This window comes from Rhinolophus ferrumequinum, chromosome 9 (assembly GCF_004115265.2).
Source record: "Rhinolophus ferrumequinum isolate MPI-CBG mRhiFer1 chromosome 9, mRhiFer1_v1.p, whole genome shotgun sequence".
NCBI lineage: Eukaryota > Metazoa > Chordata > Mammalia > Chiroptera > Rhinolophidae > Rhinolophus > Rhinolophus ferrumequinum.
Genome location: NC_046292.1, coordinates 19,254,991 through 19,282,247, shown reverse-complemented (window position 1 = coordinate 19,282,247; position 27,257 = coordinate 19,254,991). Strand labels below are relative to the sequence as shown.

Genomic DNA, 27,257 nt, shown 5'->3' with positions numbered 1-27,257 from the left:
AATCTGCATTCAACCCTGCTCCTTAACCATATTTGAGTAGTAATTTAACCAAAGAACTTAAAATTTTTGTTTCTGACAAAATTATTACATAAAATAATGTGCACGAAATAGAAGTTAATTGTAAGCTCAATACAATATGAGTTATAAACTAATATTGGGGATAAAAACACCTTGGGCTAGCCTCCCCCAAGTGTCTTCCAAAACTTCCCACCCGTTCTTCCTTCCACAGTTTTTCTAAATCTACCAAATGCATCCAGCATTTCTCCTCATGTTCGTTTTAGGGAGGCAGGGATTACACACATTTTAAAAGCCTTTCTAGAAAAATGAGTGTTGAAGAATTTTTTCCGGGGCTGTTTGTGCTCACGGGTACCAGGGCCTGAGCAACAAGAACCAGCCTATCCGCTCGAGGCACCAATGGAGGCGCCGAGGGGGGCGTAACCAAGGGCGGGGCTCCCCTGGCCGGCCGAGTGGGCGTGGTCTAAGCGCTTTCCTTCCCCGCCGGGTGAAGCCTAACACATGCGCCCAGAGGCTTCTAGTGGAACGAGTTGTAGACTGTGAGGTGACTCTGGCCGGTGACTTCCGGTTCCTAGGGGTGCGCATCCGGGTCACACTAACGCCGCGGTTTCCTCCACCCGCTTGGTTCTACTGTGGGTCTGGACCGGTCCCCATGTCCTGCTGTGGACCCTCTGCAGCTTTTGGGTGAGTCTCCGCCGCCGACAGGGTCTGAGTGCGGCCGGACGACTACAGCCTGTAGGGGGACGGGTCAAGATTTCTCTCCCGGTCCCTGTGGGTGGGGGTTCTCTTTGCCTGTCCCTTGTCCCTGCAGTGCTTCCCTCACTTCAGCCCTTTGCCTCACGCCGGCCTCGCCCCTTTCACCTCAGCCCAGCCTTTCTCGTCGTCGCTCACCGCTCGCCTCGCCCTTTTCCCTCAGCCTCACCCGCCCCTTACAAGCCCCGGCTTCTTGCCTTTTGCTTCAGCGCTTCCGTCAGCGACTGCCTCTCCGCTTCCCCTCTCCTCTCAGTGTAGCACCTCTCTTCCCCGACCCGTGGTCCGGGGATCTCGCTGTTCTTTCACTTTGCAGGACGACCCCCCGCCTTATTGTGCTCACCCTCCTCAACTGCGGAACCGGGCAGGGTCCTAGGTCCTTGTCCCTCAACTTTCCTCACCTTTGACCCCCTACCTCCTCCCGGGACTAGTAGGTGACACTTGCGCTTCGCCAGGGGTTCTCCCGCCTTTTCTTAGCTAGCGGGAGGTTGTGCTAAAGCCCCAGTCTGGGCACATTTATCCGGCCTGCGGGCAGTTTTGCCTTGAGGCTCTGGGTTGGACTGAACTCTGGTAGCTTCCGTAGTTAGGGAACAACTAAGGCGTTCCCAGGTCTTCGCTGGAGCAGTTTGGGGGCTCTCTCTAGAACAGGCGAACAGGTGGCAGGCACATGGAACTGCTAGCGATTGGGCTTGTGGGATCTTGTACATTGACCGGTCATGAGGACCATCGTGTCATTTTGGTGTTCTCTGTTCCGTGAGAGCAGAGACGTGCACAGCGGAGGCAGAAATGCGATGTTCTGGACCGATCAGCTCTGTTTTCTGCATGGGATTGCCTTACAGGACAGTTGTTATGACAAAAGACAGAGTTTCTTGGGCGATTATTAGCCCCAGTTCTATACATTTATTACCAAAAATGTTACCGAAACGTTTTCTGCTGAAGAGTTCACTATGGTAATACCAAAGTACATTTTCTTTACTGGAAGTCAGTGTGGGTATGTAACTTTATCCTTGCCACTTATACATTGTTTCTTCATTTTTACTGTATTGACAAGTTTTCTGTTTTCCTGTTTCTTCATGAGCCAGACATGACTGTACTTTATTTCTGAGGATATTCTTCTAATTTTTATTTTCTCGTTATTGTTTCCACCTTAGTCTTAAGACCATCTTTTTCTCATTTTGAGACGTAAGTTTCTCTTAAATTTCTTATATTTCTCTGGAGGCTTTTAGTCATCTCTAAAATGAAGGGATTAGCTTTAATAATGGTTAGTTTCCTGTTACCCAAATTTTGTGTTCTGAGGTATATTTTGTACAATTTTTATTTTTTCGATCTTTATGGTGTATTTGTAGCGTTTGACTGCAGCTGTTTTTGTGTGATCAGTTTCTGAATCGTAAATTGTGCTCTAAAATTTAGTACTTCAGTGAACAGAATAAATAACAGCTTTTACCATCTGCTTCTCTTTTGACTAATGAGTTAATGAAAAGTCTCCCTTTGTATATGATACATATATGAGCATAGCGTAGACCTTGGCATATCCCAAAATTGAGCTGCTCCCTTTAGCTATTTTTAGCAAAAGACTTTGTAGCTTGGCCATATTAGTCCTAGAAGCCACAGAAAAGGACCCCTTTGGTTGGCTTTAAGGACTTACCTAACTGATGAGGGAAGCCCCTTTGAAAGCTCCTTCCCAGTACCTCCTCTCCAGCACTCCACTGGAAACTCCAGCTTCCGTTCCCTCTGGCCTCATCATTTCCCATCCTTTAAAACTAACTCCGATGAGTATGGGCTGACTCTGACACCTTTCTTACCTCCAGGTTTCATTTCTGAGCTTTTATTTCTTGAGCATCTCTAAATCGAAACCTAGATAGATTTATACAGTTTACCACAGGAGGGGGCCATCATTAAAAAAAAAGAAAATCAGAGCTTAAAGAATTGGTGATGATTTTTCCAAGGTCGTTCTTTTTTTTTTTTTTTTTGAACAAATAAAGAAGTCCTGTACACACCCACAGAGAAGTGGGTTTTAGTTCCATCAAAGCTGTAGGCTGGAGAGCCCAATAGAGTGTTTAGTGGTTTATTTCAATAAATTTATGTCACAGGAATGAAAGTTTTAGGGTAAGAAATCTATGACACAGATGTTTAATTCGAGGCTGAAGTCATTCTTGCCCTCAAAGCGGGACTCTAGAAAGAAACTGTTGTGCGGAAGTAGAAGTTGAAAAATCCTAGATAGTCTCTTTCTCTTTTCCTCTAAAATCACTTTGGCCTATTATGATATAAATTCTGCATAAAGGCCCTTACATGAAATGAGCATCCTGTGGTCTCATTGGAGCGGTTGTGTTCATGTGCCTGGCCTTTGTAAAGTACATGATAGATTTTCTAATCACTGAAAAGCCTGCACCTCTTACCTAGCTGCCAAACAAACAAACAAAATTACTAGAGACAGCGTAGTGTGTACAGTCAGTTATCACTTAACGTCATCGATAGGTTCTGCAACTTTAAGCAAAATGACGTATAACAAAACCAATTTTACTATAGGCTAATAGATATAAACAACAGTTAAGTTCCTACAGCATCTCATCAATGTTATAATAAAATGAAGTTATTTGAGGACCTGCTGTATATGTTTTTAAAGCTCAGGAGAAGAATCACTGTTGGGTTTTCTATAAAATTTCTCCTTTAGTTTGGCAAAGTCTTAGTTGGTAACCCTGAGGGCTCAATTTAAAATATATTTCTGCATATTAGTTTTATGCCTACTAGTCAGTCATTGTTTTTGTTTTTATTTGATTTGATTTTTTTTATTGTTATTTTTTGTCATTTTACTTGCTTCTGTACTTTGTTTTACATGTTTTAATTTTTATCATTGAGCCCTAGGATATGTCTTAAGGAAAATGTAGTTTTAAAAATTTAGGAAACAAATTATACCTCCACCACGTCCTTACCCTTTGAGGTATGATGGTTTCTGTGGTCTGCCTAAGCCACTTCACTGCTCCATTCTCTTTGTTTTGCTTACAGTTAAAAGGCTCATAGAACATCTTTTTTGGTAGTTGTTTGTCTAAAAGATTTTTGTGTTCTGCATATAAAAACAGGATATTTTAACTTGTGATTTAAATGGAGGAAGAATAGTTCAAAATAATTCAACATAGAATAGTTCAACATAGATAGTTCAAAATATATTTAAGAATATTAGGAATAGTTTATTCTTCCCATACATTTACTTAATTGGTTTATACCAAGGGATTGAATTATCATATTAATAGTAAAATGGAAAATAGGTGGGCTTTCTATCTGCTGATTAACTTAAAAATACAAGTGCATGTTCTTGTACAGAATATACGGTTTAAGCTATAAACTGCCTTATATGTTTTATTGGCAGAGACATAAACCTAAGTCCTGGAGTATCTAATTATTAAATGTAGAAATAATTAGGGTATTTTCTCTGTTATTTATAGTGTATTAAAACATATATTTGAAGTATGGGCTTCATATAATTTCTTTACTATTTTCCCCTTCTAAATATGTAGTAGTATTTTAAATCAGCAAAGGAGATGTGTAAATAGTGTTGACTTATTGTAAGTTAACAGATCACCCTAAGGCAGTCAGTACTTTATATGTTAAGAATCTTAGTACAGATTGTGTTGGATGCACTTCAACTTACTAGCTTGCTAGTTAATATTTGTATTAGTTAGATTTCTTTTAATTCACCCTAGAAAATAGCAGGAATTTTTGTAATACATTTCTTTTGGATACCTACTATGTACAATTATAATAATACATAAGTAGTAGGCTGTTCATGTAAACTAGGTGACATTATACAGGACTGACATTTACACTTAAATTCTGAATTTGATTTCATTTGTACATGTCTAAATTAAACTATAAGACTTAACATAACCTGCATTTCCAGGGTGTAGTAAAGAGACAACATAATTAGAATTTAAAAAGCTTTAATCCTAAAAAAGTGTTGCTTCTTATTAGTGACAATGGTATATGATATTTTAGACAATTTATGGTTTTCTTTTGTTTTCAAAACACTCAGTGATTTCTCATTATTTGAGTTTAAGATTCTTGGACTACTGTGCATCACAGCTTAACTAATAGAAAATCATGTTCTTTATAAATACAATTAAATAATTTTTGTTTGGGAATCTTTCACAACTGAACTGTAAAGTTTGTAATGATAAACAATAAAAATAAAAGCCAGCTTTACATAGCACTTATTATGTGCCAGGAACTATTCTGGTTTACATACATTAACTCTTTAATCCTTGTGATCCTATGAAGTACTATTCTTATTTCCATTTTACAAATGAGAAAAGAAATGCACAGAAGTTACATAACTTGCCCAAAGTAACAAAGCTAGTTGGCAGGAGAGCTGGATTTTGAACTTAGTCTTTCTTGGCTCCAGAGTTCATGACCTTTTTGTAGAAAGTTCTACCAATTTAGTGATTACTTCCTTTATAGGTTACGGTTAAAAATTCATTTTCTCTGAAACACAAAGAATACTGCTTTTGGTTGGAAATGTTAAAGGGGTGTTTTACCTGCTCTTTTTATTAATGCTGGTTTAAGGCGAATTGCAAATCCTTTACTACCTATGTTTCTTAGACGGCAAAAACCACATATTAAGAAAGCAAAACAGGACCAGATCCTTCCCTCTTAAAAAAAAATTATCTTACGGAAGTTAATTACTTTTGAGTTATTTGAAGAAGAGGCAATATAAATAAAATGTATTCTATATTACAAAAATGTCTTACCCCGTTGCATTAATTTTTTTCCCTTTCTTTGATCTGTAAAGTATTAAATAAATTTATGTACTAGTTTTAAACTCTAAAATCTTAATGTTTCCAATATGAATTTAACAACTGAAATATAAAACAGAAGACTAAAAACTGAAATTTTTGCCTTACCTCCATTCTCATTTCCAAATTTGAAGATTTGTGCAGAATTAAGTACATTAATCTCTTTAGGATTACCATGTTTAGAATAATATATTTAATAATTAGTGTTTTTATTTTTACTTTAGAAAAGAGGAGGGGAACTTTCACAAACCAATTCCTTTTTTTAATTAAAAATGCAAATAGTCATTTAGCATATTATTTATCATGTTAATATTTTTTTCTGTTTTTATTATTCCCAGATTAAAAAATAATTTTGTTGCATCTCTAAGGGAAGCAGATGATTTAACATTAGTTGAGGATGCAGCTTAATGCAAGAGTCAGATGTGATGAGAAGTTATTTTTCTGAGTATTTGAAAACAATTGAGAATCACAGAATCAGGTTAACAGAAAAAAAAAACTGATTATTTCTGGTAAGAAATGACACTTGATTAGGGATACTACTTATTTTAATTTTTATATATTAACTCCCTTTATTAATTCAGACATTAAGTACACTGTTTTTTATAGTAGCCTTTGTCTTTATTTTTATTTTTTTCTCTTTGGTGGGAAAAGTATTGTTTTGGAGCTGAAAATTGTAAGCTTTGCTATAATGATTTTCTTGCTGTTATTTAGAATGTTCTTTACTTTGATTTAAACATGAAATTTTTGTTTCAAAAGCAACTCTCTATATGTGGGTTTGATAATCAGTTTATCTTGTAAAATTTTGATAGTTTCCTTTCACCTGAAATTTAATAATGTGGCAATAACTGAATTTAGGAGAATTGGCAGGTTGTTGCTATCAGCACTGTTACTATGGGAATAAATTAGAATGATTAGTCTTAGGTGGAACTGAACTTTATTCCTTAGTTTCCATAGTAGTTGAAAAAGATTTAGGTCAGATTCACTAATTGTTCTTCCTTTTTTCAAAATAAGAGGAAATTTTAATTTAGCATAATGATGTTAATTTTTCCTATTAAATTGATGGTCATCTCTACCAACAGCATAATCCAAAATATATGTGTATGATTTTTTTCTTAGAATATTTCAGGATTTAGAGAACATTATAAGATAAAAAAAAAGTACATTTGTCTTATTAAAAAATGCCATACTAATCAGTGTTATTACTTCACAGAATTCTCCAAATGTGCTGTTCCTTTTCACCAGGTCTTACTTTACTATAGATTAGGAAGCAGTGATTAGATAACATTGATGAATAAATGTTCTTGAGAGTCAGAACGAGAACTTTTGCAAGGAGAATAGTCATTTCGTATTGGTGTGGTATTAGAAATAGCTAGTTTAACTGAAAAATCTTAGCTTTATCTCATTTCTGTGTATCCCTTGATAGTATATATTTATTTAGTTTCAATGCCTCACATTCTGTGAAATTGGTAATTTGCAGTAACCCTGTTAACATTTTTCTTTTTTTTTGTTCTTTTTCAGAGGCTTGCCTTTAAAAAAACTGTAATTTAGAGAAACACCAAAACTGCAAATATTATTTCACACATAGTTTGAAGTGAATATTTCCCTCCTTTTTGACTGGCCCTTTTTTTTTTTTTAATCTTCTTTGTAAGTGGTTTTCAAACTTTTTTTGCTTGCAAAACCACATACATCTTATTTATCTTTAATTTTAAAATAATTCATTCCTTTGTGGGTATGCAAGTGAGCAATGGAGAAAGTGGTGCATCTGCAATATCAGCTGGTTCTAAGGATTTCAGTGCTTCCAGAAGATGCGGGCTAGAGAACTTTACTAGGCACTGGAGGGGTTCTTCTCTTTCAGCCAAGATGCCCCCATTTAAGTCACTTTTGAATTTTGTTTCAAGTCTTGGTTGAGGATAGTCTCCAAAAATTTCTTGAGTCACTCTTTGGACTCTGTCTTTTTCTATTCTGTTTTTATGACTGATCCTTGAATCCATATTTCTACTTAGCTCAAGTCTTCTTTCTTGTAGAAGTGTAGTAGAATTGTGAGTTTCAAAGTTCTGATTATACTGTTTAAAAACAATAGCCTTAAGAGAGTCCAGATAACGACTTCTGAGGTCCATTTTCACAATCTGATGGTGTTTGCTAGCAATTGTCAGTGCCTGACACAGAAGGGGTATATTGCTTCTCAGCCGGGAGAAAGAAATGAAGGCATATGGAGTCTGGGAATAATACATCACATAAGCAGGTTTGTACTGGTTTGGTTTTCTCTACTATGTTTCCCAGGCAATTCGAATCCATACTGCATTCTCTCCATGTCTCTGAAAGTGACTGTCACATTTTTTAATACCCTCTGAAGAACTTTCTTAAATGAACTTTTGAACTGTTCCATATTGGAAAGGTCAGTGTCTTCACCTGGCTCTTTAGCCATCTGAAAAACACCCCAAACTCTCTGGTGCTGATGAAATTGAGTATAAATGATGTCTACAAGGGCTGCTTCATTGAGACTCACACAATTCTCCTCACAAAGCAGAACCAAGTCCTGAGCAAGAGATTCCTTTCTCTTCGGGAAGTTTACGGTCTGCAGTTGATTTTCAGAGAAAAAATCCCAGGCTTTTAGGATTGTCATCATTTTAGTCATTGGGATTTTCAAGACTGTCCTTTTGATAAACTCGGCAACAGTTTCATCCGTCTCTGGCACAGCCCACATCGCCAGCTGTCTCACTCCTCAGCAGATGTTCCCGCCTGCTGCCCAAACTTTTTTGATTACAGCATTTTTCATTGTTACCTACCCAGGGTTTATACACATATATGTACATTTTAATATTTAAAATTAAAACAGAAGTTTTAGGAAATAAAATTTATCTTTATTACTGGTGATGCATTGTAACATTTTCTATTTTGTTTTCTTGTATTTCATTCAAAACAAACTGTTGGTCTCCACTAAATTGATATGATAACTTATTAATGCATTGTACCCACAGCTTAAAAAATTCTAGTGACTGCTAGGTTTTTTCCCAATATTGTCTTTTTGGAATTGAAAATGTTTGAGTTTGCTAGTGTCCTCCTTTAAAATGTATCTTGATTTTGTTAAGCTTTTAACCTAAGTAATTGCACAGAACAATTAAGAGTGGGATACCCTATTGCCCTGATGATCGTCGCTGTCATCTCTGTTCTTTACTGTGTCTGGGCACATCATTTTTAAAACTGCAATAGTACAGAATCATGAGGTTGAAAATTGTTCATTTGCAGAGCTTCTATCATTAGAATCCTTTGCTTGTTTCCATCTGACAGTCAGTTTAGGTAGATTAACTTGCTTTTCACAAACTTTGCTTCTGCTCTTGGCAACTGGTCAAAAGGTTACAAAGCTGCTTTATTCTACTTTCTTCTGTCCCCAGTCCAGTCTTTGTAAGCCAAGAAAAGAGAACTGAGGAATAGAGTAGTTTGCTCCTGTGTATATGGTCAGGTGAAGGTGCCAGGTTAAAGAGTTATTTGGGTTTTTGTTATAGTGGACTGCATTTATTGATTGTTCTGATTCATTTCCTATAATCATAAAGGGGGAAAGATGGTAGAGATAACAACAGTTCCTATATATGGTAGCCAATAGAGTGAGGCAGGGTCAGTAGGCATACTCTACTATTTTTACCACCACCGCTTCTTAACACTTAATAAGCACTTACTATGTGCCAGGCGCTATTTAAAACATTTCACTTGTATTAACTCATATTTACTTGGGAGGCTTAGGAGAAGAATGAGAATGAGAGAGGATAAAGACGAAAACTTGAGTTCTTAGTATCTTCTCATTTACTTGGCTTGTGAATTTCGGCTGTTGATGACTGTAGCATGGCATGGCATACATTTTTATTTAGCTTGGTCTGCTTTTTAAAAACATCAGTCCTGTCTGTGACATTCCATATTGAGGCACGTAGCTGTGGTTTGAGACTGCAGGCTTTGAAGCTAGGCTGTCTGGGCTTAAGTTCCAGGTTGGTGACTTATTAGGTATATAACCTTGGGCAAATTATTCCCTATGCTTTAGTTTTCTCATCTATAAAATGGTGATAATAAATAGTACCTATCTTATAGACTTATTGAGAGGATTAAATGAGTTGATATGTATAAAGTACTTAGAACAGTGCCTGACCCATAAAAAACATTCCATAAATGTTAGCTATTAATAGCTCATAACCCACAGTAGGATCTCCTGAAAGTATTTGTGACCATGATGAGTTCTGCATATTTGCTAAGTAACAGAAGGTGATTGACATTCAATGTTATATTGCCCAGAAGCTTGAAAACAGCTTTCCTTGAGGACTTGTAGGGAAAGTTCTTGTGTAGAGTATTTGGAATCAAAGCCAGTGACAAAAGGTATCAGGGCTACAGGCCCAACTTGTTTAATCTCTCATAGGAATCTCTTGTTATTTGGACCTTACCCTTAATAATTTTAATATTTTGCCCTTTGAAAAACCAAGAGGGACTAGTTTAATGAATTGATTTTCACTCAAGACCAGATTTCTTTCCTGAGACTGTTTATCTTATGTCTGAGGTACTTATTTATTTTATTTTTCTTTAACAAACAGTCATATCATGCTTACTATGTGTTAGGCACTATTATTCTAAGCTTTACAGATATTAACTCATTCAAACCATAGGACAGCCTTATGAGAAAGACACTTATTATTCCCATTTTACCTATGAAGTACCTCAGGTCCAGGAAGTTAAATAACTGTCTAAGCTCCCATACCAGTCTTCAGTGTCAGAGCTGGGATTTGAACCTAAGTAGTCTAGCTCCAGAGTTAATGCTTCAGGCTTGCCAAACCTGCCTCTTACCAAGATGAATTATGTTGAAAAGGGTAAAATAACAAGTGTTAAAATTTACTTTACTAGTCTTCACTCTTTGCTGAAAAGACAGCACTGAAATTATGGGTGATGGATTTTTGAAGGAATAAGTATAAGTTCGGGGAAATGAAAAGAATTGAACCTAGATTTTATAGTTCTTTTGACAGCTAGATATAACATTTCCAAAGACTTAATTTTGACTTTATAAAATGGATGAAATAGGATACAAATTTTTCTATATAACCTGAAGCAACACGTTTCTAGAGTATTCATGTTGAAGTATATACCATGTGTCACAGGCTTATAGCACCTACAGAAAAAATTGTGATTCTCTTAGAAATGTTAACTTCACAGATTAAAGGAGGATGAAGATAAAGTTTTAGAGGCTGTCAGTTCTGTGAGGTATGAATCTCCACACATTAGAGAAATTCTTATGCTTTGTGACTGACAAATTACTAAAAACTGAAGAGAGATCCAAGGAGGGTTAGAAGGAATGTAGGAGAACTGTTGGATTATTATTATTATTATTTTTTGTTGTTGTTGGATTATTATTATTAAAACTACTTTGACATATTTAATTCAGATTAACTAATTCCTTCTCAATATTTTTTACTGTGGTTTTGCAATTTCTCCTGTGGAGCATATCTCCATATTTTATCGGAAGCTTGTATTATTATTTTTGAATTATTGTTAGAGATTGTTTTATAGACAACTTCAAAGAGTAATTTTACAAGAAGTAATATTAGAAATTGTACAAACAATTCTTCTAGAGAATCTATTCCTGATAAACTATTTTTCCTAGTAGGATTTGGTACAGCCTAAGTGTATTTTTAAAAAAATTCTTTCTCAGTAAGTTCTGATAGTATTCTGTTAAGTGTAAAGTTACTATAAATATTCCTACAGCTGACAATGCCATGATATGTTATCAGTCATGCCTCCCAAATAAAGAAGCCAGAAGAATTCATCAACTTTACCACAGTCATTTGGGCTGTTTATTTATGGAAGGAGTTGACCAGCATGGTGATGGCTTTTGTTTGTCTGTAGAAAGTACAGCAGGGGAGGTATAGTTGGTTGCAATTTTTTTGGCCACAGAGATGTGATTTGTGATCATGCCTGAATTATGAGAGATAAAAGGTTTTCAAAAGAGCCTTAAGGGAGGTCAGCTGAATGTAGGTGTGCTGGATATTTGTATCTATTTCAGCAGGACTCTTGAGGACAAAGGACTCTGAATAGATATGTTAGATGTTTTTTTAAAAGGTAGTAAATTAAGAAATTTCAGAAAGATAGGAAACATAAGATTGGATCAATAGAGAAACTAGGAGTAGAAATCACAGCTGGAAGTATATATAAAAGTTTCAGAAATGTACTAAACTCCAAGTAAACAAATATGAAGAATGGAAGGGTGCCTGAAACATTCATCAGTTTCCTGGCCCTTGCTCTCAATTTTGAGTATCTGGTATTTGTCCCCTGGAGAAGACCCAGAGAAATGCTTTCCAAACACATTGTATAATCTGCCTGGGGAGGGCATATATTTCTTTATAGTCTATTCTACCCATAGCAGTTAAATCAAATCATGTCATTTTCTTGCTTGAAGTACCCATTGCCTTCCTAAACTCTGTTTTGTATGTTACAAGACCATGTGTGATCTGACTGTTTGCCTGCATCTCAGGCCTCATTAATTAATACTTATTCACTTGCTACCATGTTTCCCCGAAAATAAGACCTAACCAGAAAATAAGCCCTAGCATGATTTTTTAGGATGACAGCCTCTGAACATAAGCCCTAATGTGTCTTTTGGAGAAAAAATTAATATAAGACCCGGTCACATTTTCGGGGAAACACGGTAACATTGGCCTTTTTGCTATTTTTCAAATATGCCAAGATGTTATCCTTTCGGTTTCTTTACACTTGTTTTCTTCTGAAATCCCTCATTCACGTCTTATAACTCTCCTCTCCTTTTCATTATTCAGATCTCTGATGGAATGTTACCACCTCAGAGAAATTATTATCACAATATCTCAACTGCCCAGTAGTCACTCTCTAGTCTTTGTTTCATTTTCCACAATACTTTCTACTTCGTGAAATTATATTACCTTGTGTATTGGTTTATCTTCCTGTTAGAATATGAGTTCCCTTGAGGCTGGGGACTGTGTTCATCACCGAATTCTCCACTAAAGTAGTGCCTGGCACATAATAGACACTCAGTAAATATTTTATAAATGAATGGATGAATTTTTGAGGTTGGAGAAAGAAGCAAGAACAGATTAAAGCAACTAGAGACGGCTGTAACAAAAGTAGAGGAAGCAAAAAGCAAAGTGAGTTGCTAACTCCAGTGTTTCTTTCCAGGATAAGGCAATGATAGCTACTCTCTAAAGTCTGAATCCTGGCGTAAGAGACCAGATATATCCTTAATAATTTATGTGATGTTCAGAAGAGACAGAGATTCATACCCAGAAATCAAGTTATCTGCAGATACTGCCTAACTGCACATTCCATCCCTCTTCCATAGTCATTAGAAGTGGATGCATATAATCAGAACCTGCATATAACAACAGATGAACAAAGATTCTCATCCACCATAAGGAAAAACTTTAGTTGATACTCCCAACTACAAATATGAACTGATTACCTAGATTTACCAGTCATTTGAGGAAAATTGATGCTATGAAAGAGAGGTACTAAATGCAACCAACATTAAAGGAAATAGTGAATAGTATAAACTGAAGGAGATTTTAAGATAAGCATTATTAGTAATTTCAGAGGAAATAAGAAAATGTAAATATTGAAATTTTAAAAATAAAAAATGGACTGAGTAACAAATTAATAAATATAAAAATCAAGCTGAAGGAGTTTCTCAATTCAAATGCAGAGGATGTCAACAATGATGGCAGAGTAAGAACCTTTGAAAATTCTCTCCTTCATAAAAGCAATGAGAACACTGGCAAAAATAGTCAGAATCAACTTTTTCAGAATTCTGAAAATAACCACAGGCTTACAGCAATCCAGGAGCATTTACTCAAGAAAGATGGCTGAATCTTGGCAAAGCCAGTGTGAACTTTGTAGAGTTTCAACTTGCTTTGTTCCCATTGCCCCTCTCTCCAGCTCCATGGTAGTCTTGAAAACTAACTATCCTCAGTCATGGTGAAAGCTAACAGTCCAGAAGCCACTGGAAGAGGCAGAACAAGATTGGAGCTCCTTCAAAGCCCTATTCCCAGAAAATTGTCATTATTTGACCTGTCTGGTGGTTCCTTGAAAGACCTCATTCACAAGACTGTCTATTTGACCTGACTTGGAGCTCATCCTGTACAAACAGCCTTTTCCCCATCAGGGTATTCATTAAAAACAATTAGTGGCAATTGTTGAGCATCTTGGCGGCCTGTGGCAGTGAATAACAGTTGGGAAAAACAACAGGCTAAACAAAAAGCTTGAAAGGAAAAGCTAAGGAATGAGACGTCCGTAATGGGATCTGTATAGTTCTGATATATTTCTGGGAACCTAGAATGCTGTGGGGCTGTGTGCATGTTTAGGAAAGACCTGAGCAGGCCCGAAGCTCTCAGTTCTTGAACTCTCATCTTGAGGCTCTGTGCAGGCAGGTAGTGAAGGCTAAGGCAGAGTTGTAAATTGACTCGCTGAGTGTTAAAGTTGTTAAAGGTGTACCCTAATATGTATATGGAGCCCGTCAGTTCAGACCGAAGATTTATTGGTGCCTAGGAAACCTAAGGTGTCTAAGGAAATCTGTGTTTAATCATTAGCTGGCTATGAAACTAACAGCAGAGACTTTTGGCCACATATGACAAAGAACCCAAACTCTACATAATTTGTTTCTCTATTTCCTTGACCTATTTTATTTTTCTTACCACTGCTTGAATAATAATTTGCTTATATGTCTCTTCCTTCTGTTTAGAATAGCAGGGACTCTGTCTTTTTTGCACAATGCTTTATCTCCAGTGCTTAGAACAATGCCTAGTACATAAAATATTTCTTGAAATGAGTAAATGAATGACTCAGACATCAACCTCTTTCCACTTTCTGTCTTCTAAAAATTTGTTGAGTCTTTCCCCCCCCGAAAACACTATTTGTGTATTATTTGTTGTTGCATATTTTATCTATCTCCTTCTTTTACTGTTATTTTTATGGGGTGGATCTCTGGAGAGAGAGGATATAAATGGGTATGCTTTGTCAGCTCTCTTGAACCAGAATGTTCTGATTCTTGATTTTGATCAGCAGGAAGTTCATTGAGAGTAAACTGATTTTGTTGAAGTTTGGAAGGTTATATTGTAGAATTCAGCATTCTAAAGAAGAGAATGAAATAACCACACATACATATGAGTAAAATCCTGTACAAATGAACTTGACAATCTGGATGAAGTGACTCTTTTAGAAAAATACTACCAAACTTGATCTCAGAGGAAAGAAATTGAAGAGGCCAGTAACAATGAAGGGAATTAATAAAGTTGTCAAAGGACTGCTGCACAAAAACCTTTAGACCCAAATGTTTTCATAAGTATGTTATTTCAAATAGCTAAGGAACAGGTAATTATGTCTGCTCCAGAGCATGGATAAAGAAGGAAAGCTTACAGGAAAACAGGGAAAAATCTTACAGATATCGATGTAAATATCTTAAATTCAATACTAGAAAATCAAATTTAACAGTACATTAAAATAATATTCTACTACCCAAGGTTTCTCCTTTGTAATAAATTCATATGTGGTTCAGTATTAGACAATCTATTAACCTGCATTATATTAATAGATGAGAGAAAAACCATATGGTCATATTTTTGGATGCCAAAAAAGCATTTGACCTAATTAACATCCATTCCTGATAAGCATTCTCTGTATAATTAAAATTGATGAATTCTTATTTAACATGATTAAAAAAAACTTATTTCAAACCAAACCACTATCATGTTTAGTAGTGGTATGCTATTATAGAAGTATTCTCGTTAATGTGAGGAACAAGAAAAGGATGCCCAACAGTTAGCACATTTACTTAACACTGTAGTGGAGGTGTAAGCCAATGTCATTAGGCAAGAAGAAGAAATAAAGAGGTTAATATTGGAGAGAGAGGAAGCAAACTGTTTTTATGCAGCAAGGGAAAATATATACATGAAACTCAGGAATCAACCATCTTACTGATCTTGTTATTAGAACAATAAGAGACTTTGGCCATTTACAAAATTAATGTACCAGTATCAACAGCTTTCCTATATATGAAAAGCAACTTCTTTAGAAAATATGACGACAAATACAAAAAACAAAAAGATAAAATAGCTACATAAATAAATGGAGAGGATTTACTAAGATATTAAAAAAAGATTAACTGGAAATACGTACTGTGCTCTTAGATAGGAGAACTTGATATTGTAAACTTACTGCTTTTCCCTAAATTTCCCTTGTGGGTGAAGAGGGCAATTTTCAGGTACCCTAAAAGGAATATAGTACAGATGGGGCAGTCAGCATCATCAAATCCTGCAGAAAATACGAATAAGATGGGGACTAAGGGAAGACCATTAGTGAAAACTCAATTTTGACTTCCATAGAAAACATTTTACAGTGGTGTAGAAATCAGAATATAAATTAAAGGATTGAAGTTTTTAATTTTGATGAAGTCAAATTTATCCCTTTTTTTTTTCTTTTATGGATTTGCTGTGGTGTCATAGCTGAGAAATCCACTGGACTGTGAATGCCTTATGGAAATGGTCCTGCCTTATTCATTTATTCTTCCACTCTCAATGCATAGCAAGACACTTATGAATGCAAAGGGGACTAACATTTTTAGGGTACCTATACTATGTGTCAGGCATTGTGCATTGTGCTAGACTCTTCCTAAGTATTAATTGATTGAATTTTAGAATGAATCTATATTTACAAGATAAACCAACCTGTCCAAGTTCTTATGGCTGGTAGGTAACAGCTGAGTGCTTTTGACCCCAAATCTCCTCTCTTTCCCTTGTACTAATTGGCCTTATTAAATAGTAAGCCTACAGTGCACATGGAATGATTGACTTTATGAAAACTTGATCACAAACTTCTTAGAAACATCTGTCTCATAAAGCAAGCCTGCTTAACAAGTTTTTGCACCTTTTGGTATTATGCCTGTAAGCCCTTTAAATATTTTTTAAAGAAGACAATGCTGTTCGATGTTAACCATAATAACTCCAGTAAATGATGTGGACTTTTATGTGAACTTTCTCTTTCAAAACTTAAACTACAGGATTCTCTTTGGGAATTCTTTTTTCCTCTTTGTCAGGTACACATTTTCATGGTATGGGGTTTGCAAAGTATTTTGCTGTAGAATAATTCTTCTGGCTGATAACTGTGTATTTGTTTTGCAGAGAGATCTTTTACATGGTTCATTGCCTGTGTCTTAAGTTTTTCTTTTCCTCCCTCCCTCCCTCCCCCCTCTCTTTCCTCCTCTTTTCTCTGTTTTTGTCTTTCAATAAATAACAGCTAATTTAGGTGTAATTACTTCTGAATGATTGTATATTGTATAGCTCTACCTTTAGTAGCTTAGCATAGGGGTAGAATTCTTCCACCACTCCCATATAGGTAGGGAAGGTAGTCTGAAGGTGGTCGCATTTAAAACAAACGGAAAAAGAATTTATTTGTCCTTATTTAAGTCACCTATCTTAATGGAAAAAAACTGTTCTGTTATGATGATATCAAGTAATATAGCAACATTTCAAATCTTGGTACTCATAAATAAAATGTTGATCCAACTATGTTTATTATTTTATTAGCCAACATTTCAAATCTCTGTACTCATAAACTGTTTATCCAACTGTTTATAATTTGTTTATATTATAATTATAGTCAGAATTTTATTCAACTTCACATGTGATTAATTTTCTTTCTAAAAATCTAAACAGATCCTATTATAATTTTTTGAGGTATAATTTACATACGGTAAATTCATCTTTTTAAGTGTACAATTCTGTGAGTTTTACAAATGCATACAATCATGTAACTACCAATACAATGAAGATATAGAATAGTTCCATCACCCCAATAAAGTTCCCTCATGCCCCTTTGTAGCCAGTCCTTTTCCCATTCTGCAGCATCTGGCAAACACTGGTTTATTTTCTGTTCTTATAGTTATGTAAAGAATGACATATAAATGGAGTTATACAGTATGTAGACTTTTGAGCCTGGCTTCTTCCATTTAGCATAGTGCATTTGAGATTTGTCCATGTCGCATAAATTGCTGTGTAGTATACTGTTGTATAGATGTACAACAGTTTATCCATTCACCAGTTTGAGGGACATTTGAGTTTTTTCCAGTCTTTGGTGTTTATATGAAAAAGGTACTATACACATTCATGTACAGATTTTTGTGTAAACATAAGTTTATATTTCACTTAGATTGATACTTCAGAGTGGGAGTGCTGGGTCGTACGTTAAGTGTATGTTTAGCTTTATAAGACCAAACTGTTTTCCTTAATGGATGTGCTGTATGTTTTTGTATTCACACCAGCAATGTCTGAGAGTTCTAGTTGCTCCGCATCTTTACGAAGTCGGTATGGCCAGTTTTCTTTTGTTTATTTTAACCATTTTAGTAAGCGTGTAATGATACCTCATTTTTTAAGGTAAGGCTTTTATTTTGGAATAATTATTTTGGAATAATTTTAATTTGGGGATAATATAATAATATTCTGGAATAGATTTCCATAAGTGTTTCAAAGATAGTACAGACAGTTCCCATATACCCCTCATCTAGTTTCCCCTCTTGTTAATGTCTTACGTACCTATAATCATTTGTCAAAACTAGTAATTGGTGCATTACTATGAACTAAACTCCAGACTTTATTCAGATTTCACTATTTTTTCTACTAATGTACTTTTTCTATTCCAGGATCCATTCCAGAATACCATATTGCATTCAGTATAACTTTAATTTTATTTCTGGCTCTAACATGTTATAACCAATTTATAAGATGCCACAACTAGTCTTGGTTATACTTATTGCAAGAATATTTTTTTCAGTTCATATCTATCCCATAATGCTATATATGTCATATACTTTTCTTTTGGTGAATGAGTTTAATTTGTGCATAGTTCCTTTTGAGTTGCAGTTAGAGGAGATTCCAACATTTGAGACTGCTGGCCTCTGTAGATTTGATCCCTTCCTTTCAGACCAACCAGAAAATTATACAGAGAACCTCTGGGAAAATTGTTTCAATTAAGAGTCTTTAACAAGAAAAGGAGTAAGTTCCTAAAATTTACTCTTCTCATTTACTTTGTTGCTTGAAGTTAGCATTAAGAGCTTCTATTGGTTAAATTAGCTAAGCCTACATAATTTTTTATTCTCTTAAATCTATACATTTTAGTGTTTAAGTTAAATGGCATTTTCAACACTGACATAAATTTTTGATAGACAGTAGCCAAAACACACTAAATATGATTTCTTTCAGAATGTATCTTTAATACCTAACATATTCTACTCTGTATTTTATTTTAGTAGTTTTCTTCTGGTTTGAGATATTCTGTGAATATTTAGTGTTCAGAAAAAATGTTAAGGCTCTATTTAAGTTATACACAAAAGAAAGCCCCAAAGAAACACATGAAAAAAAAATCATTTGCTGAGTTAGAACTCACATTTTTTTAATGACAAAAATTTCTGATTACTACCATACTATATGATCTATTTATTAATGCTCTTATACAGTGCTTAGCGTAGTGTTACAAAATTTAAAATAAAACATTTAGTAAAATGCTTTTATGGAGAAGCATAATCCTCTATAAATATCACAAATTGACTTCATGAAAGAAATATAAGATACGAACTTCAATCAAAATAGAAAAATATGAGCTTCAATCTTGAGGCACAGTTTGCCTAAGATTGTCATTTAAGATCAACTGGAAAGGAAGACCTGTGCATCTTTTCAGATTTACCTCTAGCAGTAATTTTTTTTCCTAAGCAAAACACAGGAGAGAGCAGAGTATAGTGATTGTATGCTGATTTTAAGTGCTGCCTAACAGACACTAGTACAGATGTTCCTCAGCTTACGATGTGGTTACCTGATAAACCCATTATAAGTTGAAAATATCCTAAGTCAAAAATGCATTTAATGCACCTAACCCACTGAACATCACAGCTAAGCCTAGCTTGCCTTAAATGTACTTAGAACACAATATCCAGAAAACACTGGCAAGATAGTACCGTGTAGAGTATTGCTTATCTTCAGGCCCACTTGCCTGAGTGGAAGCTGTGGCTCACTGCTGCTGCCCACATCAGGAGAGAGTTTTGTACTGCATATCGCTAGCCCTGGAAAAAATCAAAAATCAAAATTGAAAATTTGAAGTACACTTTCTATTGAATGTGTCTACCATCATAAAGTTGAAAAATCGTAAGTTGAACCATCAGAAGTCAGGGGCGATCTGTACTTGAGTTTGTTCTCAAGACAGTAAATCAGTAAGGCTTCTCAAGATCCATGAAACACTGGGACCACCAATGTGACTGTTAGCTGGGAATTTCTTCTGTAAATTTAGGGTTTGGCCCAGAGTGAAAACATAAGAATGCTAACTTTGTAGTAATGTGACAGTTCTATTAGGCAAACTGTCCAATTATTTGAAAAGTTCTTGAGTTTTGTTTTTTCTTTTTTAAATACAGAACGCTTCACTAATTTGCGTGCGTCATCCTTATTCAGGGATGTTTTATCGTTTCAATTTTAGTGTATGTGCTGCCGAAGCAAGCACAGTTTTTGTGTTTTTTGTTTACCCTGTTCTTCTTAATGTTTAAAAGCATTTTTGCAGCTGTATGTACAGTCATGTTCTGTTACCTTATTTACATACTTTTCTTCATTCCCCACCTTTGTTTTCAGCTTGTGTATTTCATTCAGTGGCCAGATGGCCAACAAACCCAAGTAGAGAGGTCATACTAGCAAAAACAAATGAAAAACAAAATAAACTTTGCTATTTGTATTAGTTTCCTGTGACTGCCATAAAAAATTACCTCAAATTTGGAGGCTTGAAACAACAGAAATTTATTCTCTCACAGTTTGGGAGGCCAGACATCTGAAATGAAGGTGTGGGCAGGCTGCACTTCCTCCATAGGCTCTAGGGGGAGAATCTGTTCCTTGTCTCTTCCAGCTTCTGGTGGCTGCTGGCAGCCTTTGGGCGGTATCACTGCAATCTCTGCCTTTGTCTTTATATAGCCTTCTCTGTGTATGTGTTAAATTTCCCTCTGCCTTTTTCATATGAGGACATGATATGGCATTTATGGCCAACCTAGATAATCGAGAATAATCTTATTATAAAACCCTTAATTTAATTACATCTGCAGACTCTTCCAAAGAAAGTAACATTTACTGGTTCTGGGAATTAGGATGTTGGTCCTTCCTTCCTTCCTTCCTTCCTTCCTTCCTTCCTTCCTTTCCCTTCCCTTCCCTTCCCTTCCCTTCCCTTCCCTTCCCTTCCCTTCCCTTCCTTCCTTTTCTTTCTTTTTAACTTAAAACTTTAGCCCATTAAAGGAGAGAAACCTAAGGGCTCCTAATCTCTAAAATAGTACCTGTGCTGTGATCCCTCTTTACAGATATAATTAAAATTTGATTTAAAGTATATCATTACTTGCTTTTTTTTGAAGGGAGCTTTTCAGTTAACACAAACTGTAAAGTGATGTTTTTCAAATCGGTTAACAAAACCTTGTAAAGAATTAAACTTGTGATTTTAGACATCTCTAGTGAGAAATGGGAAAAGTGAAGATTTTAATTTTTTGTGCCTACGTATATTGAAAGTTCTTAATGAACTGGTTTAAGTAAGTATTTTGAGGAATCAAGAGTCTGGAAATTGTGCTTGATTGAACAAATATTTGTTGAATGCCCACTGTCTGCTATCAGATACTAAAAAGAAGAAAGTAGAATTTAGGATCAAGATTCCACAGGAACCTTAGAACCAAAGGAAAATTAATAGTTTTCACAGAATTAACTGTCATGTGTACAGACCACAATAGAAGTCAGAAGTTTTGAAGAATTCTTAGTTATTAACTAATAATGAAGCAGGGAACATTTTCACTAATAACTGAGTTTTTAGTAGGTTGGGAGATATTTTGTTTTTCTGAAATGATGCTTATATCTGACTAGAAATATACCTTGTAATTAAAATTACCTGTAAAATTTTTTTCATTGACAGTAAAAAGTCTGTACATTGCAAATTAAAGACTTAAGGTTTGTAAAGAGAAATGAAATTGTTATTTTTGCTAGACTGTACAAAAAGTTAAAAAGTAGCATTAAAAAAAAATCTCATTTTAGGATTTTTAGGAGGTCCTTAAAGTGCCAGATAACACATTAACAAAAGAAATTTTAAGTTTATAAATTTAAAACATTTATTTAAATGTTTTAAACTTATAAACTTAAAACTTTTAGGAACATACTATTATACCATGAGGTCAAAGTAATATAACAGAATAGTTAGAGAATTAATGAAGGAAAAGAAATAAATAGCCTAAGGTAATAGTAGGAATGTAATTTTAAAAGGGAAGGTTGTATGCTCAATTCTGCATGAAGGGGAATAAAAGGCTTCAGACAAGGGGGTTCAGACTCTTGGGTTCCACTACTGGTTCTGCTACTTAGAGACTTTATGAACCAATGCCTCCACGTGTTGGTTTTAATTTACTCGACCCTAAAATAGGGATTACCTCTAACAATTAATACTCTATATTCCTTGTAGCATCATATTATAAATTTTATTGCATTCACAGAGTAGTTTCTGTCCAAAAAGGTAAAACCAAATGTGAAATGTCTTCTGATGTCAAATTCTTTAATTATTGGAAGTTGAATGCTTTTGCTCAGAACCATAAAATGAACCAACCCTGGATTTGTGTGCAGGGTCTAACTTGACTTTTTATGAAATAGATGACAGAGCAAGAAAAGTAAATGAGTCTTTCTGCCCGTAGTGTTTTCATGAACTTATTTAAAATTTGGGGTTAAGGGAGTATCACTGCAGTTTAAATTGCTTTTCCCTCAAAGTTGAAGTTTTTTCCTGAGGAAAAAGGGTGAGCCAGAATGTAGAATTTATATCCAATTTTAGCTTAATGTCTTGAGGAACATTTTTATAGAAGCATTTTTAAAATAATGTACCTAAATATTTTTAAACACAAATCTTAAAGGATCCAGTATTTTATTCCTTTTGTATCTACTTTTGATCTTACCAAATTATATTTAAGCTATTATTATGCAATAATTCATGTAAAATCTTACATTTTTTTTCACGTTTTAAATGAGCTTGCATTGAAATAGGTTAGTTTTCATTTTAATATAGAATGTTCAATTGTAGAAATACAGCATAGGTATTTCTCCACATGTTGGTTGTTTCTAATTTTTCATTTCTATGAACAACAGACTTTCTCTTTTTTAAATAGAGTTAACTTCTGACCCCTCTATTTAATTTTTGGGAGAAAAAAAAACCACAAGGAAAATTATTCAGACCATGGGCAATTTTATGATTTTTTTTATACTCTAACTGGAGAACAGTCTGATTTTATAGCTGTACCTGAATATTTCTTATCTTCTTAGAGCCCAGATAACTCTAGGTTTTGATGTTTAGATTTAGTTTAGGTAGTTTAATAAGTATGAAGTGGTATCTTAAAATGTTAAAATTTATTCAGTTATTAGTGAGAATCTTTTTTTCCAAATGCTGATTCTATCTTAAACTGTATCCTTTAGTGGATGTATATGTTAGGCATTGTTTGCTGCATAACAGATGATCGATAAATGTTGAATTGGTTAGATTTATATTGAAGACATTAAGCTTTATCATAGTTATTGCAGGTATTGCTTCCATTTATTATATCCTTTTAATATTAGATTTGTTATTTTTTCATTGCATGAAGGTCTATTTTATGTAACCAGATCTATTAATTAGTAATTGCTTATGCTTTCTTCTATTGCTGAAAAATTTATCTCTTTTCCACAGATGAGATAAATATGCTTTTCTGTTTCGTTCAATATTTTTTGAATGCTACTAGTTCTTCCTATATTTAGAATTAATCATAGTATATGATGTGGATATGTTTTTTCTCCACGTTGATACTCAGTTTTTCTGACAATACATTTTAAATATTGATTTTTCTACTATTAAAAATACTTTTTTTGATTATTGTTTTGGTATTTCTAGTCTCATGGGTCTTTTTGTATTTTTTCTTATTGTGGTAAATATATGTATATATGTAAAAATTAATGATTTTAACCATTTTAAAGTATACCATTCAGTGGCATTAAATATATGCACAATGTTGTGCAGCTATCACCACTACCCTCTAGACTCTTTACCTTAACCTGAAACATTATTGCTAGTATCTCAGGCAAATTGTTTAAATCTCTAAATCCCAGTTGTCCTGTCCATAGAATAAGAATGATACCACCTGTGTCTTAGGATAGTTGTGGAGATAAAATTAGGTAAGACAACAAATGTAGCAATACTTGCTGTATTATAAATGCTCTGTAAATGATAGCTCTCTTATCCTTCCCACGATAATTGGTTTTAAATTAAAGACGGGTGTAGGGCAGCTCTTCCTCAAATGCTTCTATTCTCCTCTCCTCCAAAATATTCTCCTCTCCTCCAAGATATTGTTCTTTTTGCCTAATTTTCAGTAAGAAATTTGTAGGTGTTGGAATAAACCTTTGTTTACTTCTCATCTGAAACCTAATGTATATGTTCTATAGATTACAAATCCCAAATTACTGGTTAGTATCATCCCCATCAACACTGACTGCTGGTAAGCACTGTTCTGCAAGAGACCACAGAAATGTTTTAAAACTATTTTCTTGACATGTTTTCTGATTTTGCCTTATAAGCCTCCTATTTTATGAATTAGGATTTATTTTTAAGAGATACATTTAGGCTTTATGTTTGGTACTTTGGGTGTTAGAACACTTGTTTCTCAATTCATTGATAGATCTCCTTTAGAATATATCAGCTATTGTTGAATAACAATACTTGAAGCAGTCATCTTAAAGCAATTTAGAAGAAGGTATTTTGCTTTTTGTTTTCGTTCTTCAAGGCATACACATATTTATATTTGAGAATACCATGGTAAACATTTGCTAGTTTCTTTTTTCTTTTAAGTCCTAAAGTAATCCACATATTATTAAAAATCTTAAGTGGTGATAGATCACTTTTTAAATACTTTTTTAGGCTACTATTGTTTATAATTATTATTGCTGAGATATATTTAATTTTGGGAAGGATGCTGTTAATTTTCTGTAGGGAAATTTCTGTAGCCTTTTCTTTGGTGTGCTCTAAAAGTACATATAAGGCTCTGGAGCGGGTAGTAAGTAGCCAGTGATCAAATTTAGAACGACCTGTTTTCTACTTAGAACTGTATCAAAGATATTCAGTTAATACCTAAATATCTCTGTGCATACTTAGCCGCATGCAAGTTCCCCTGCAAGGACCTATAATCAGACTGTTCTGCTCTACTTAGATATCTCTCGTGATGTAATTAATAGTGATGTATACTTTGTTTTCATTGTAAAAAAATTATTCTTTGCTTTAAAATGTTCATATATATGTTTCAATTTTCTTTCCTGTATTTAAGAGCTATAACAACACATTGAAGTAACCTAAGTTCTTGCTTAGATGGCCATTTATAACTACAAGATAAATAATGTGTTGAACTTGGTGCAAAACAGAAATTATGAGGCAGGAATCTAATTAGAATTTTGAAATAAAATATTTGTTACTAATTATTTCCCATTAATTTCTAAGGATTAAAAATTATGGCTGTCATATTACAAAAATATCTTGCTTTTATTTATTAGTATGTGAAATGACAGTATTTAAAATTGTGTGACCTTTTTGAATCAAACCAAAGTTCCTATTTTTTCATTGTTAGCATCTTCAGGTAGGGAAATGTGAAGTCTTAGGCAATGCTATTTCTGTTCTCAATGGTAGATTTTCCCAGGTTTCTGTCCATGAAGGCAAATAGATTTTGACAAACTCTAAAAACGGTGATGAAACAGTTGTATTTAGAAACCAATTGTAAGAATTGAAACTAGAAAATTATGAAAATACATTACTATTCAAATGCTGTAAAGGTACTTTATACATAAGATGAATTCAGAGCGTGTTTTGTAATTTCATCGGATGTTTGGCTAAGTTATAATTATATTCATTTAAATTACATTAAGAATCTACCTTCCACTATTATGTCAAGCTGTTATATTACTGGATAATTAAAAGATGAATCTTATTGAATGTAGAATAATGTCAGGTTATATTAATAGTAAAAAAAAAAACCAAGACCCAACAACCCAGCCCCCCAAAAAAACATACAATTAAATTAAACTCTAAAACTAGTACGTGGAAATGAGAAAACTAAGATTTGTATAGTAATTCTGTACTTTTTTTTATTATCAAGTACTGGATCACTGTGTCTGTGTTATATAACAGTTTCATCTGGTAGCTAATAAACGTGACTTTTGATTGTAAGTACATGCCACTGGAGAAAATGGTGTGAGATCTTAAAAGTTTCAGCACACGGATAAATACTAGGAATGCGATAAATACGTGCATTCTTGTATGTTCTTATATTTCAGCTCTTTCAAATTACAAATTTTTGGAAGGAAGAAAGAATACTGTGTTGATGGAAAGGAGTATCTTAGATGCAGTCTGTGATGGAATTATGTAATTTATAGTAATTATTAATATATTTTTATACACAAATGTACCAGAATATATGTTTGCAAACTTCACACATATCACATGTTGCCAGTAGAATTCCAGACGATTCTGTAATAAGTCATATACTTTCCTTGTAGATTACTCTTTTTGTTTTAAAATGATAAAATTACTAGTGATTATTAACCAATTACTTGATTTTTAAAGTTTTTTTGATACAGAAATTATCTATGTCCATTTTGCTCCACTAAGTTTAAAAGCTGAGAAAATAAAGGCAATTTTAAAGACAGAAACAACAAAGCCTGCTTATTTTCATAGAAGAAATAGAGATAGAAAGAAATGTCTTCTAATTTTTCTCTTAAAGGTTTTCTTGCAATTTACTGTAGAATTTATTTCAAGAAAAATAAAAAATTAGTCCATTTCCATTATAAAATCACTAATATTTTTAGAAATATTTTATATTTCTAAAAAGCAAAATTCAAGATTTTAACATTTAGTTTTGTGTGACTTGACAATTTATTTCCCCTCTATTAAGAGTAGTTTTTCTTGCCTTTTAAAACCCATAATCCCTTTTGATCAATAAAAATCTATGTTCTTCTTTAATGTTCATATTTTAAAAATAAATTAGTTCTGTGTTTAAAACCAAATTAAAGCACATGTTATTAAGTATCCTTTAAAAAAAACAAACAAAAAAAAAAACAATTTTGTTACCTTCCTCTTGCCCAGAGATAGATTTTATAACCCTTCCCCAATGAGAAGGAATATCCCCTCCCTCTCCCTTTCGGAGAATCTACTAAACAGAGATAGCAATTATTACAGTTATCACCTTGAATTAAGTAAAACATGGAATATTATCACTTTTTGTTTAGGTGAGAGCTGGTCACATAAAAGTTCAACAAATGAGACATTATATTTTCCTAATGATTTTGCTCTTATGGGATGAAATCATAGATGAACATTATGTACATTTAGACAGTATTAAAATCCCTTAAAGTAAAGACATTTCAATTTAAAACTAAGATATAAGTTGGTGAAACATAAAAATGTTTCATCTTTCAAAATTGTAAGTCAGTTTCACGTCATATTGATTATGCTCTTCTGAGTAAAACAAAACAAGTACAGGAAGATAACTCCTGTGAGCTTTAGTTATTGCGCTCTGTAATTCTGCAGCGCTAGTTACCTACGTCAGGTAGTATGAGAACTTAGCTTTTGAGGCTGTATGAGCTACACGTGAGTGCGTTGAGAATCCAGTGCTTC

At 34.2% G+C, this 27,257-nt stretch overlaps 1 protein-coding gene and 1 pseudogene across 2 annotated transcripts in view; one reads left to right on the top strand and one right to left on the bottom strand.

The window, feature by feature from the left end:
• Window positions 1-537: 537 nt before the first annotated feature.
• Window positions 538-27,257, top strand: part of EYA3 (EYA transcriptional coactivator and phosphatase 3) — an 89,272-nt gene continuing 62,552 nt past the window's right edge. The window contains exon 1 of one of the 2 annotated variants that reach the window (XM_033113237.1): window positions 538-699. The gene's annotated coding sequence lies outside the window, so the exon portion shown is untranslated. The remainder of the gene's footprint in view (window positions 700-27,257) is intronic. The other variant, XM_033113238.1, reaches the window with a different exon arrangement.
• LOC117026783 (centromere protein N-like) lies at window positions 7,242-8,256 on the bottom strand (annotated as a pseudogene).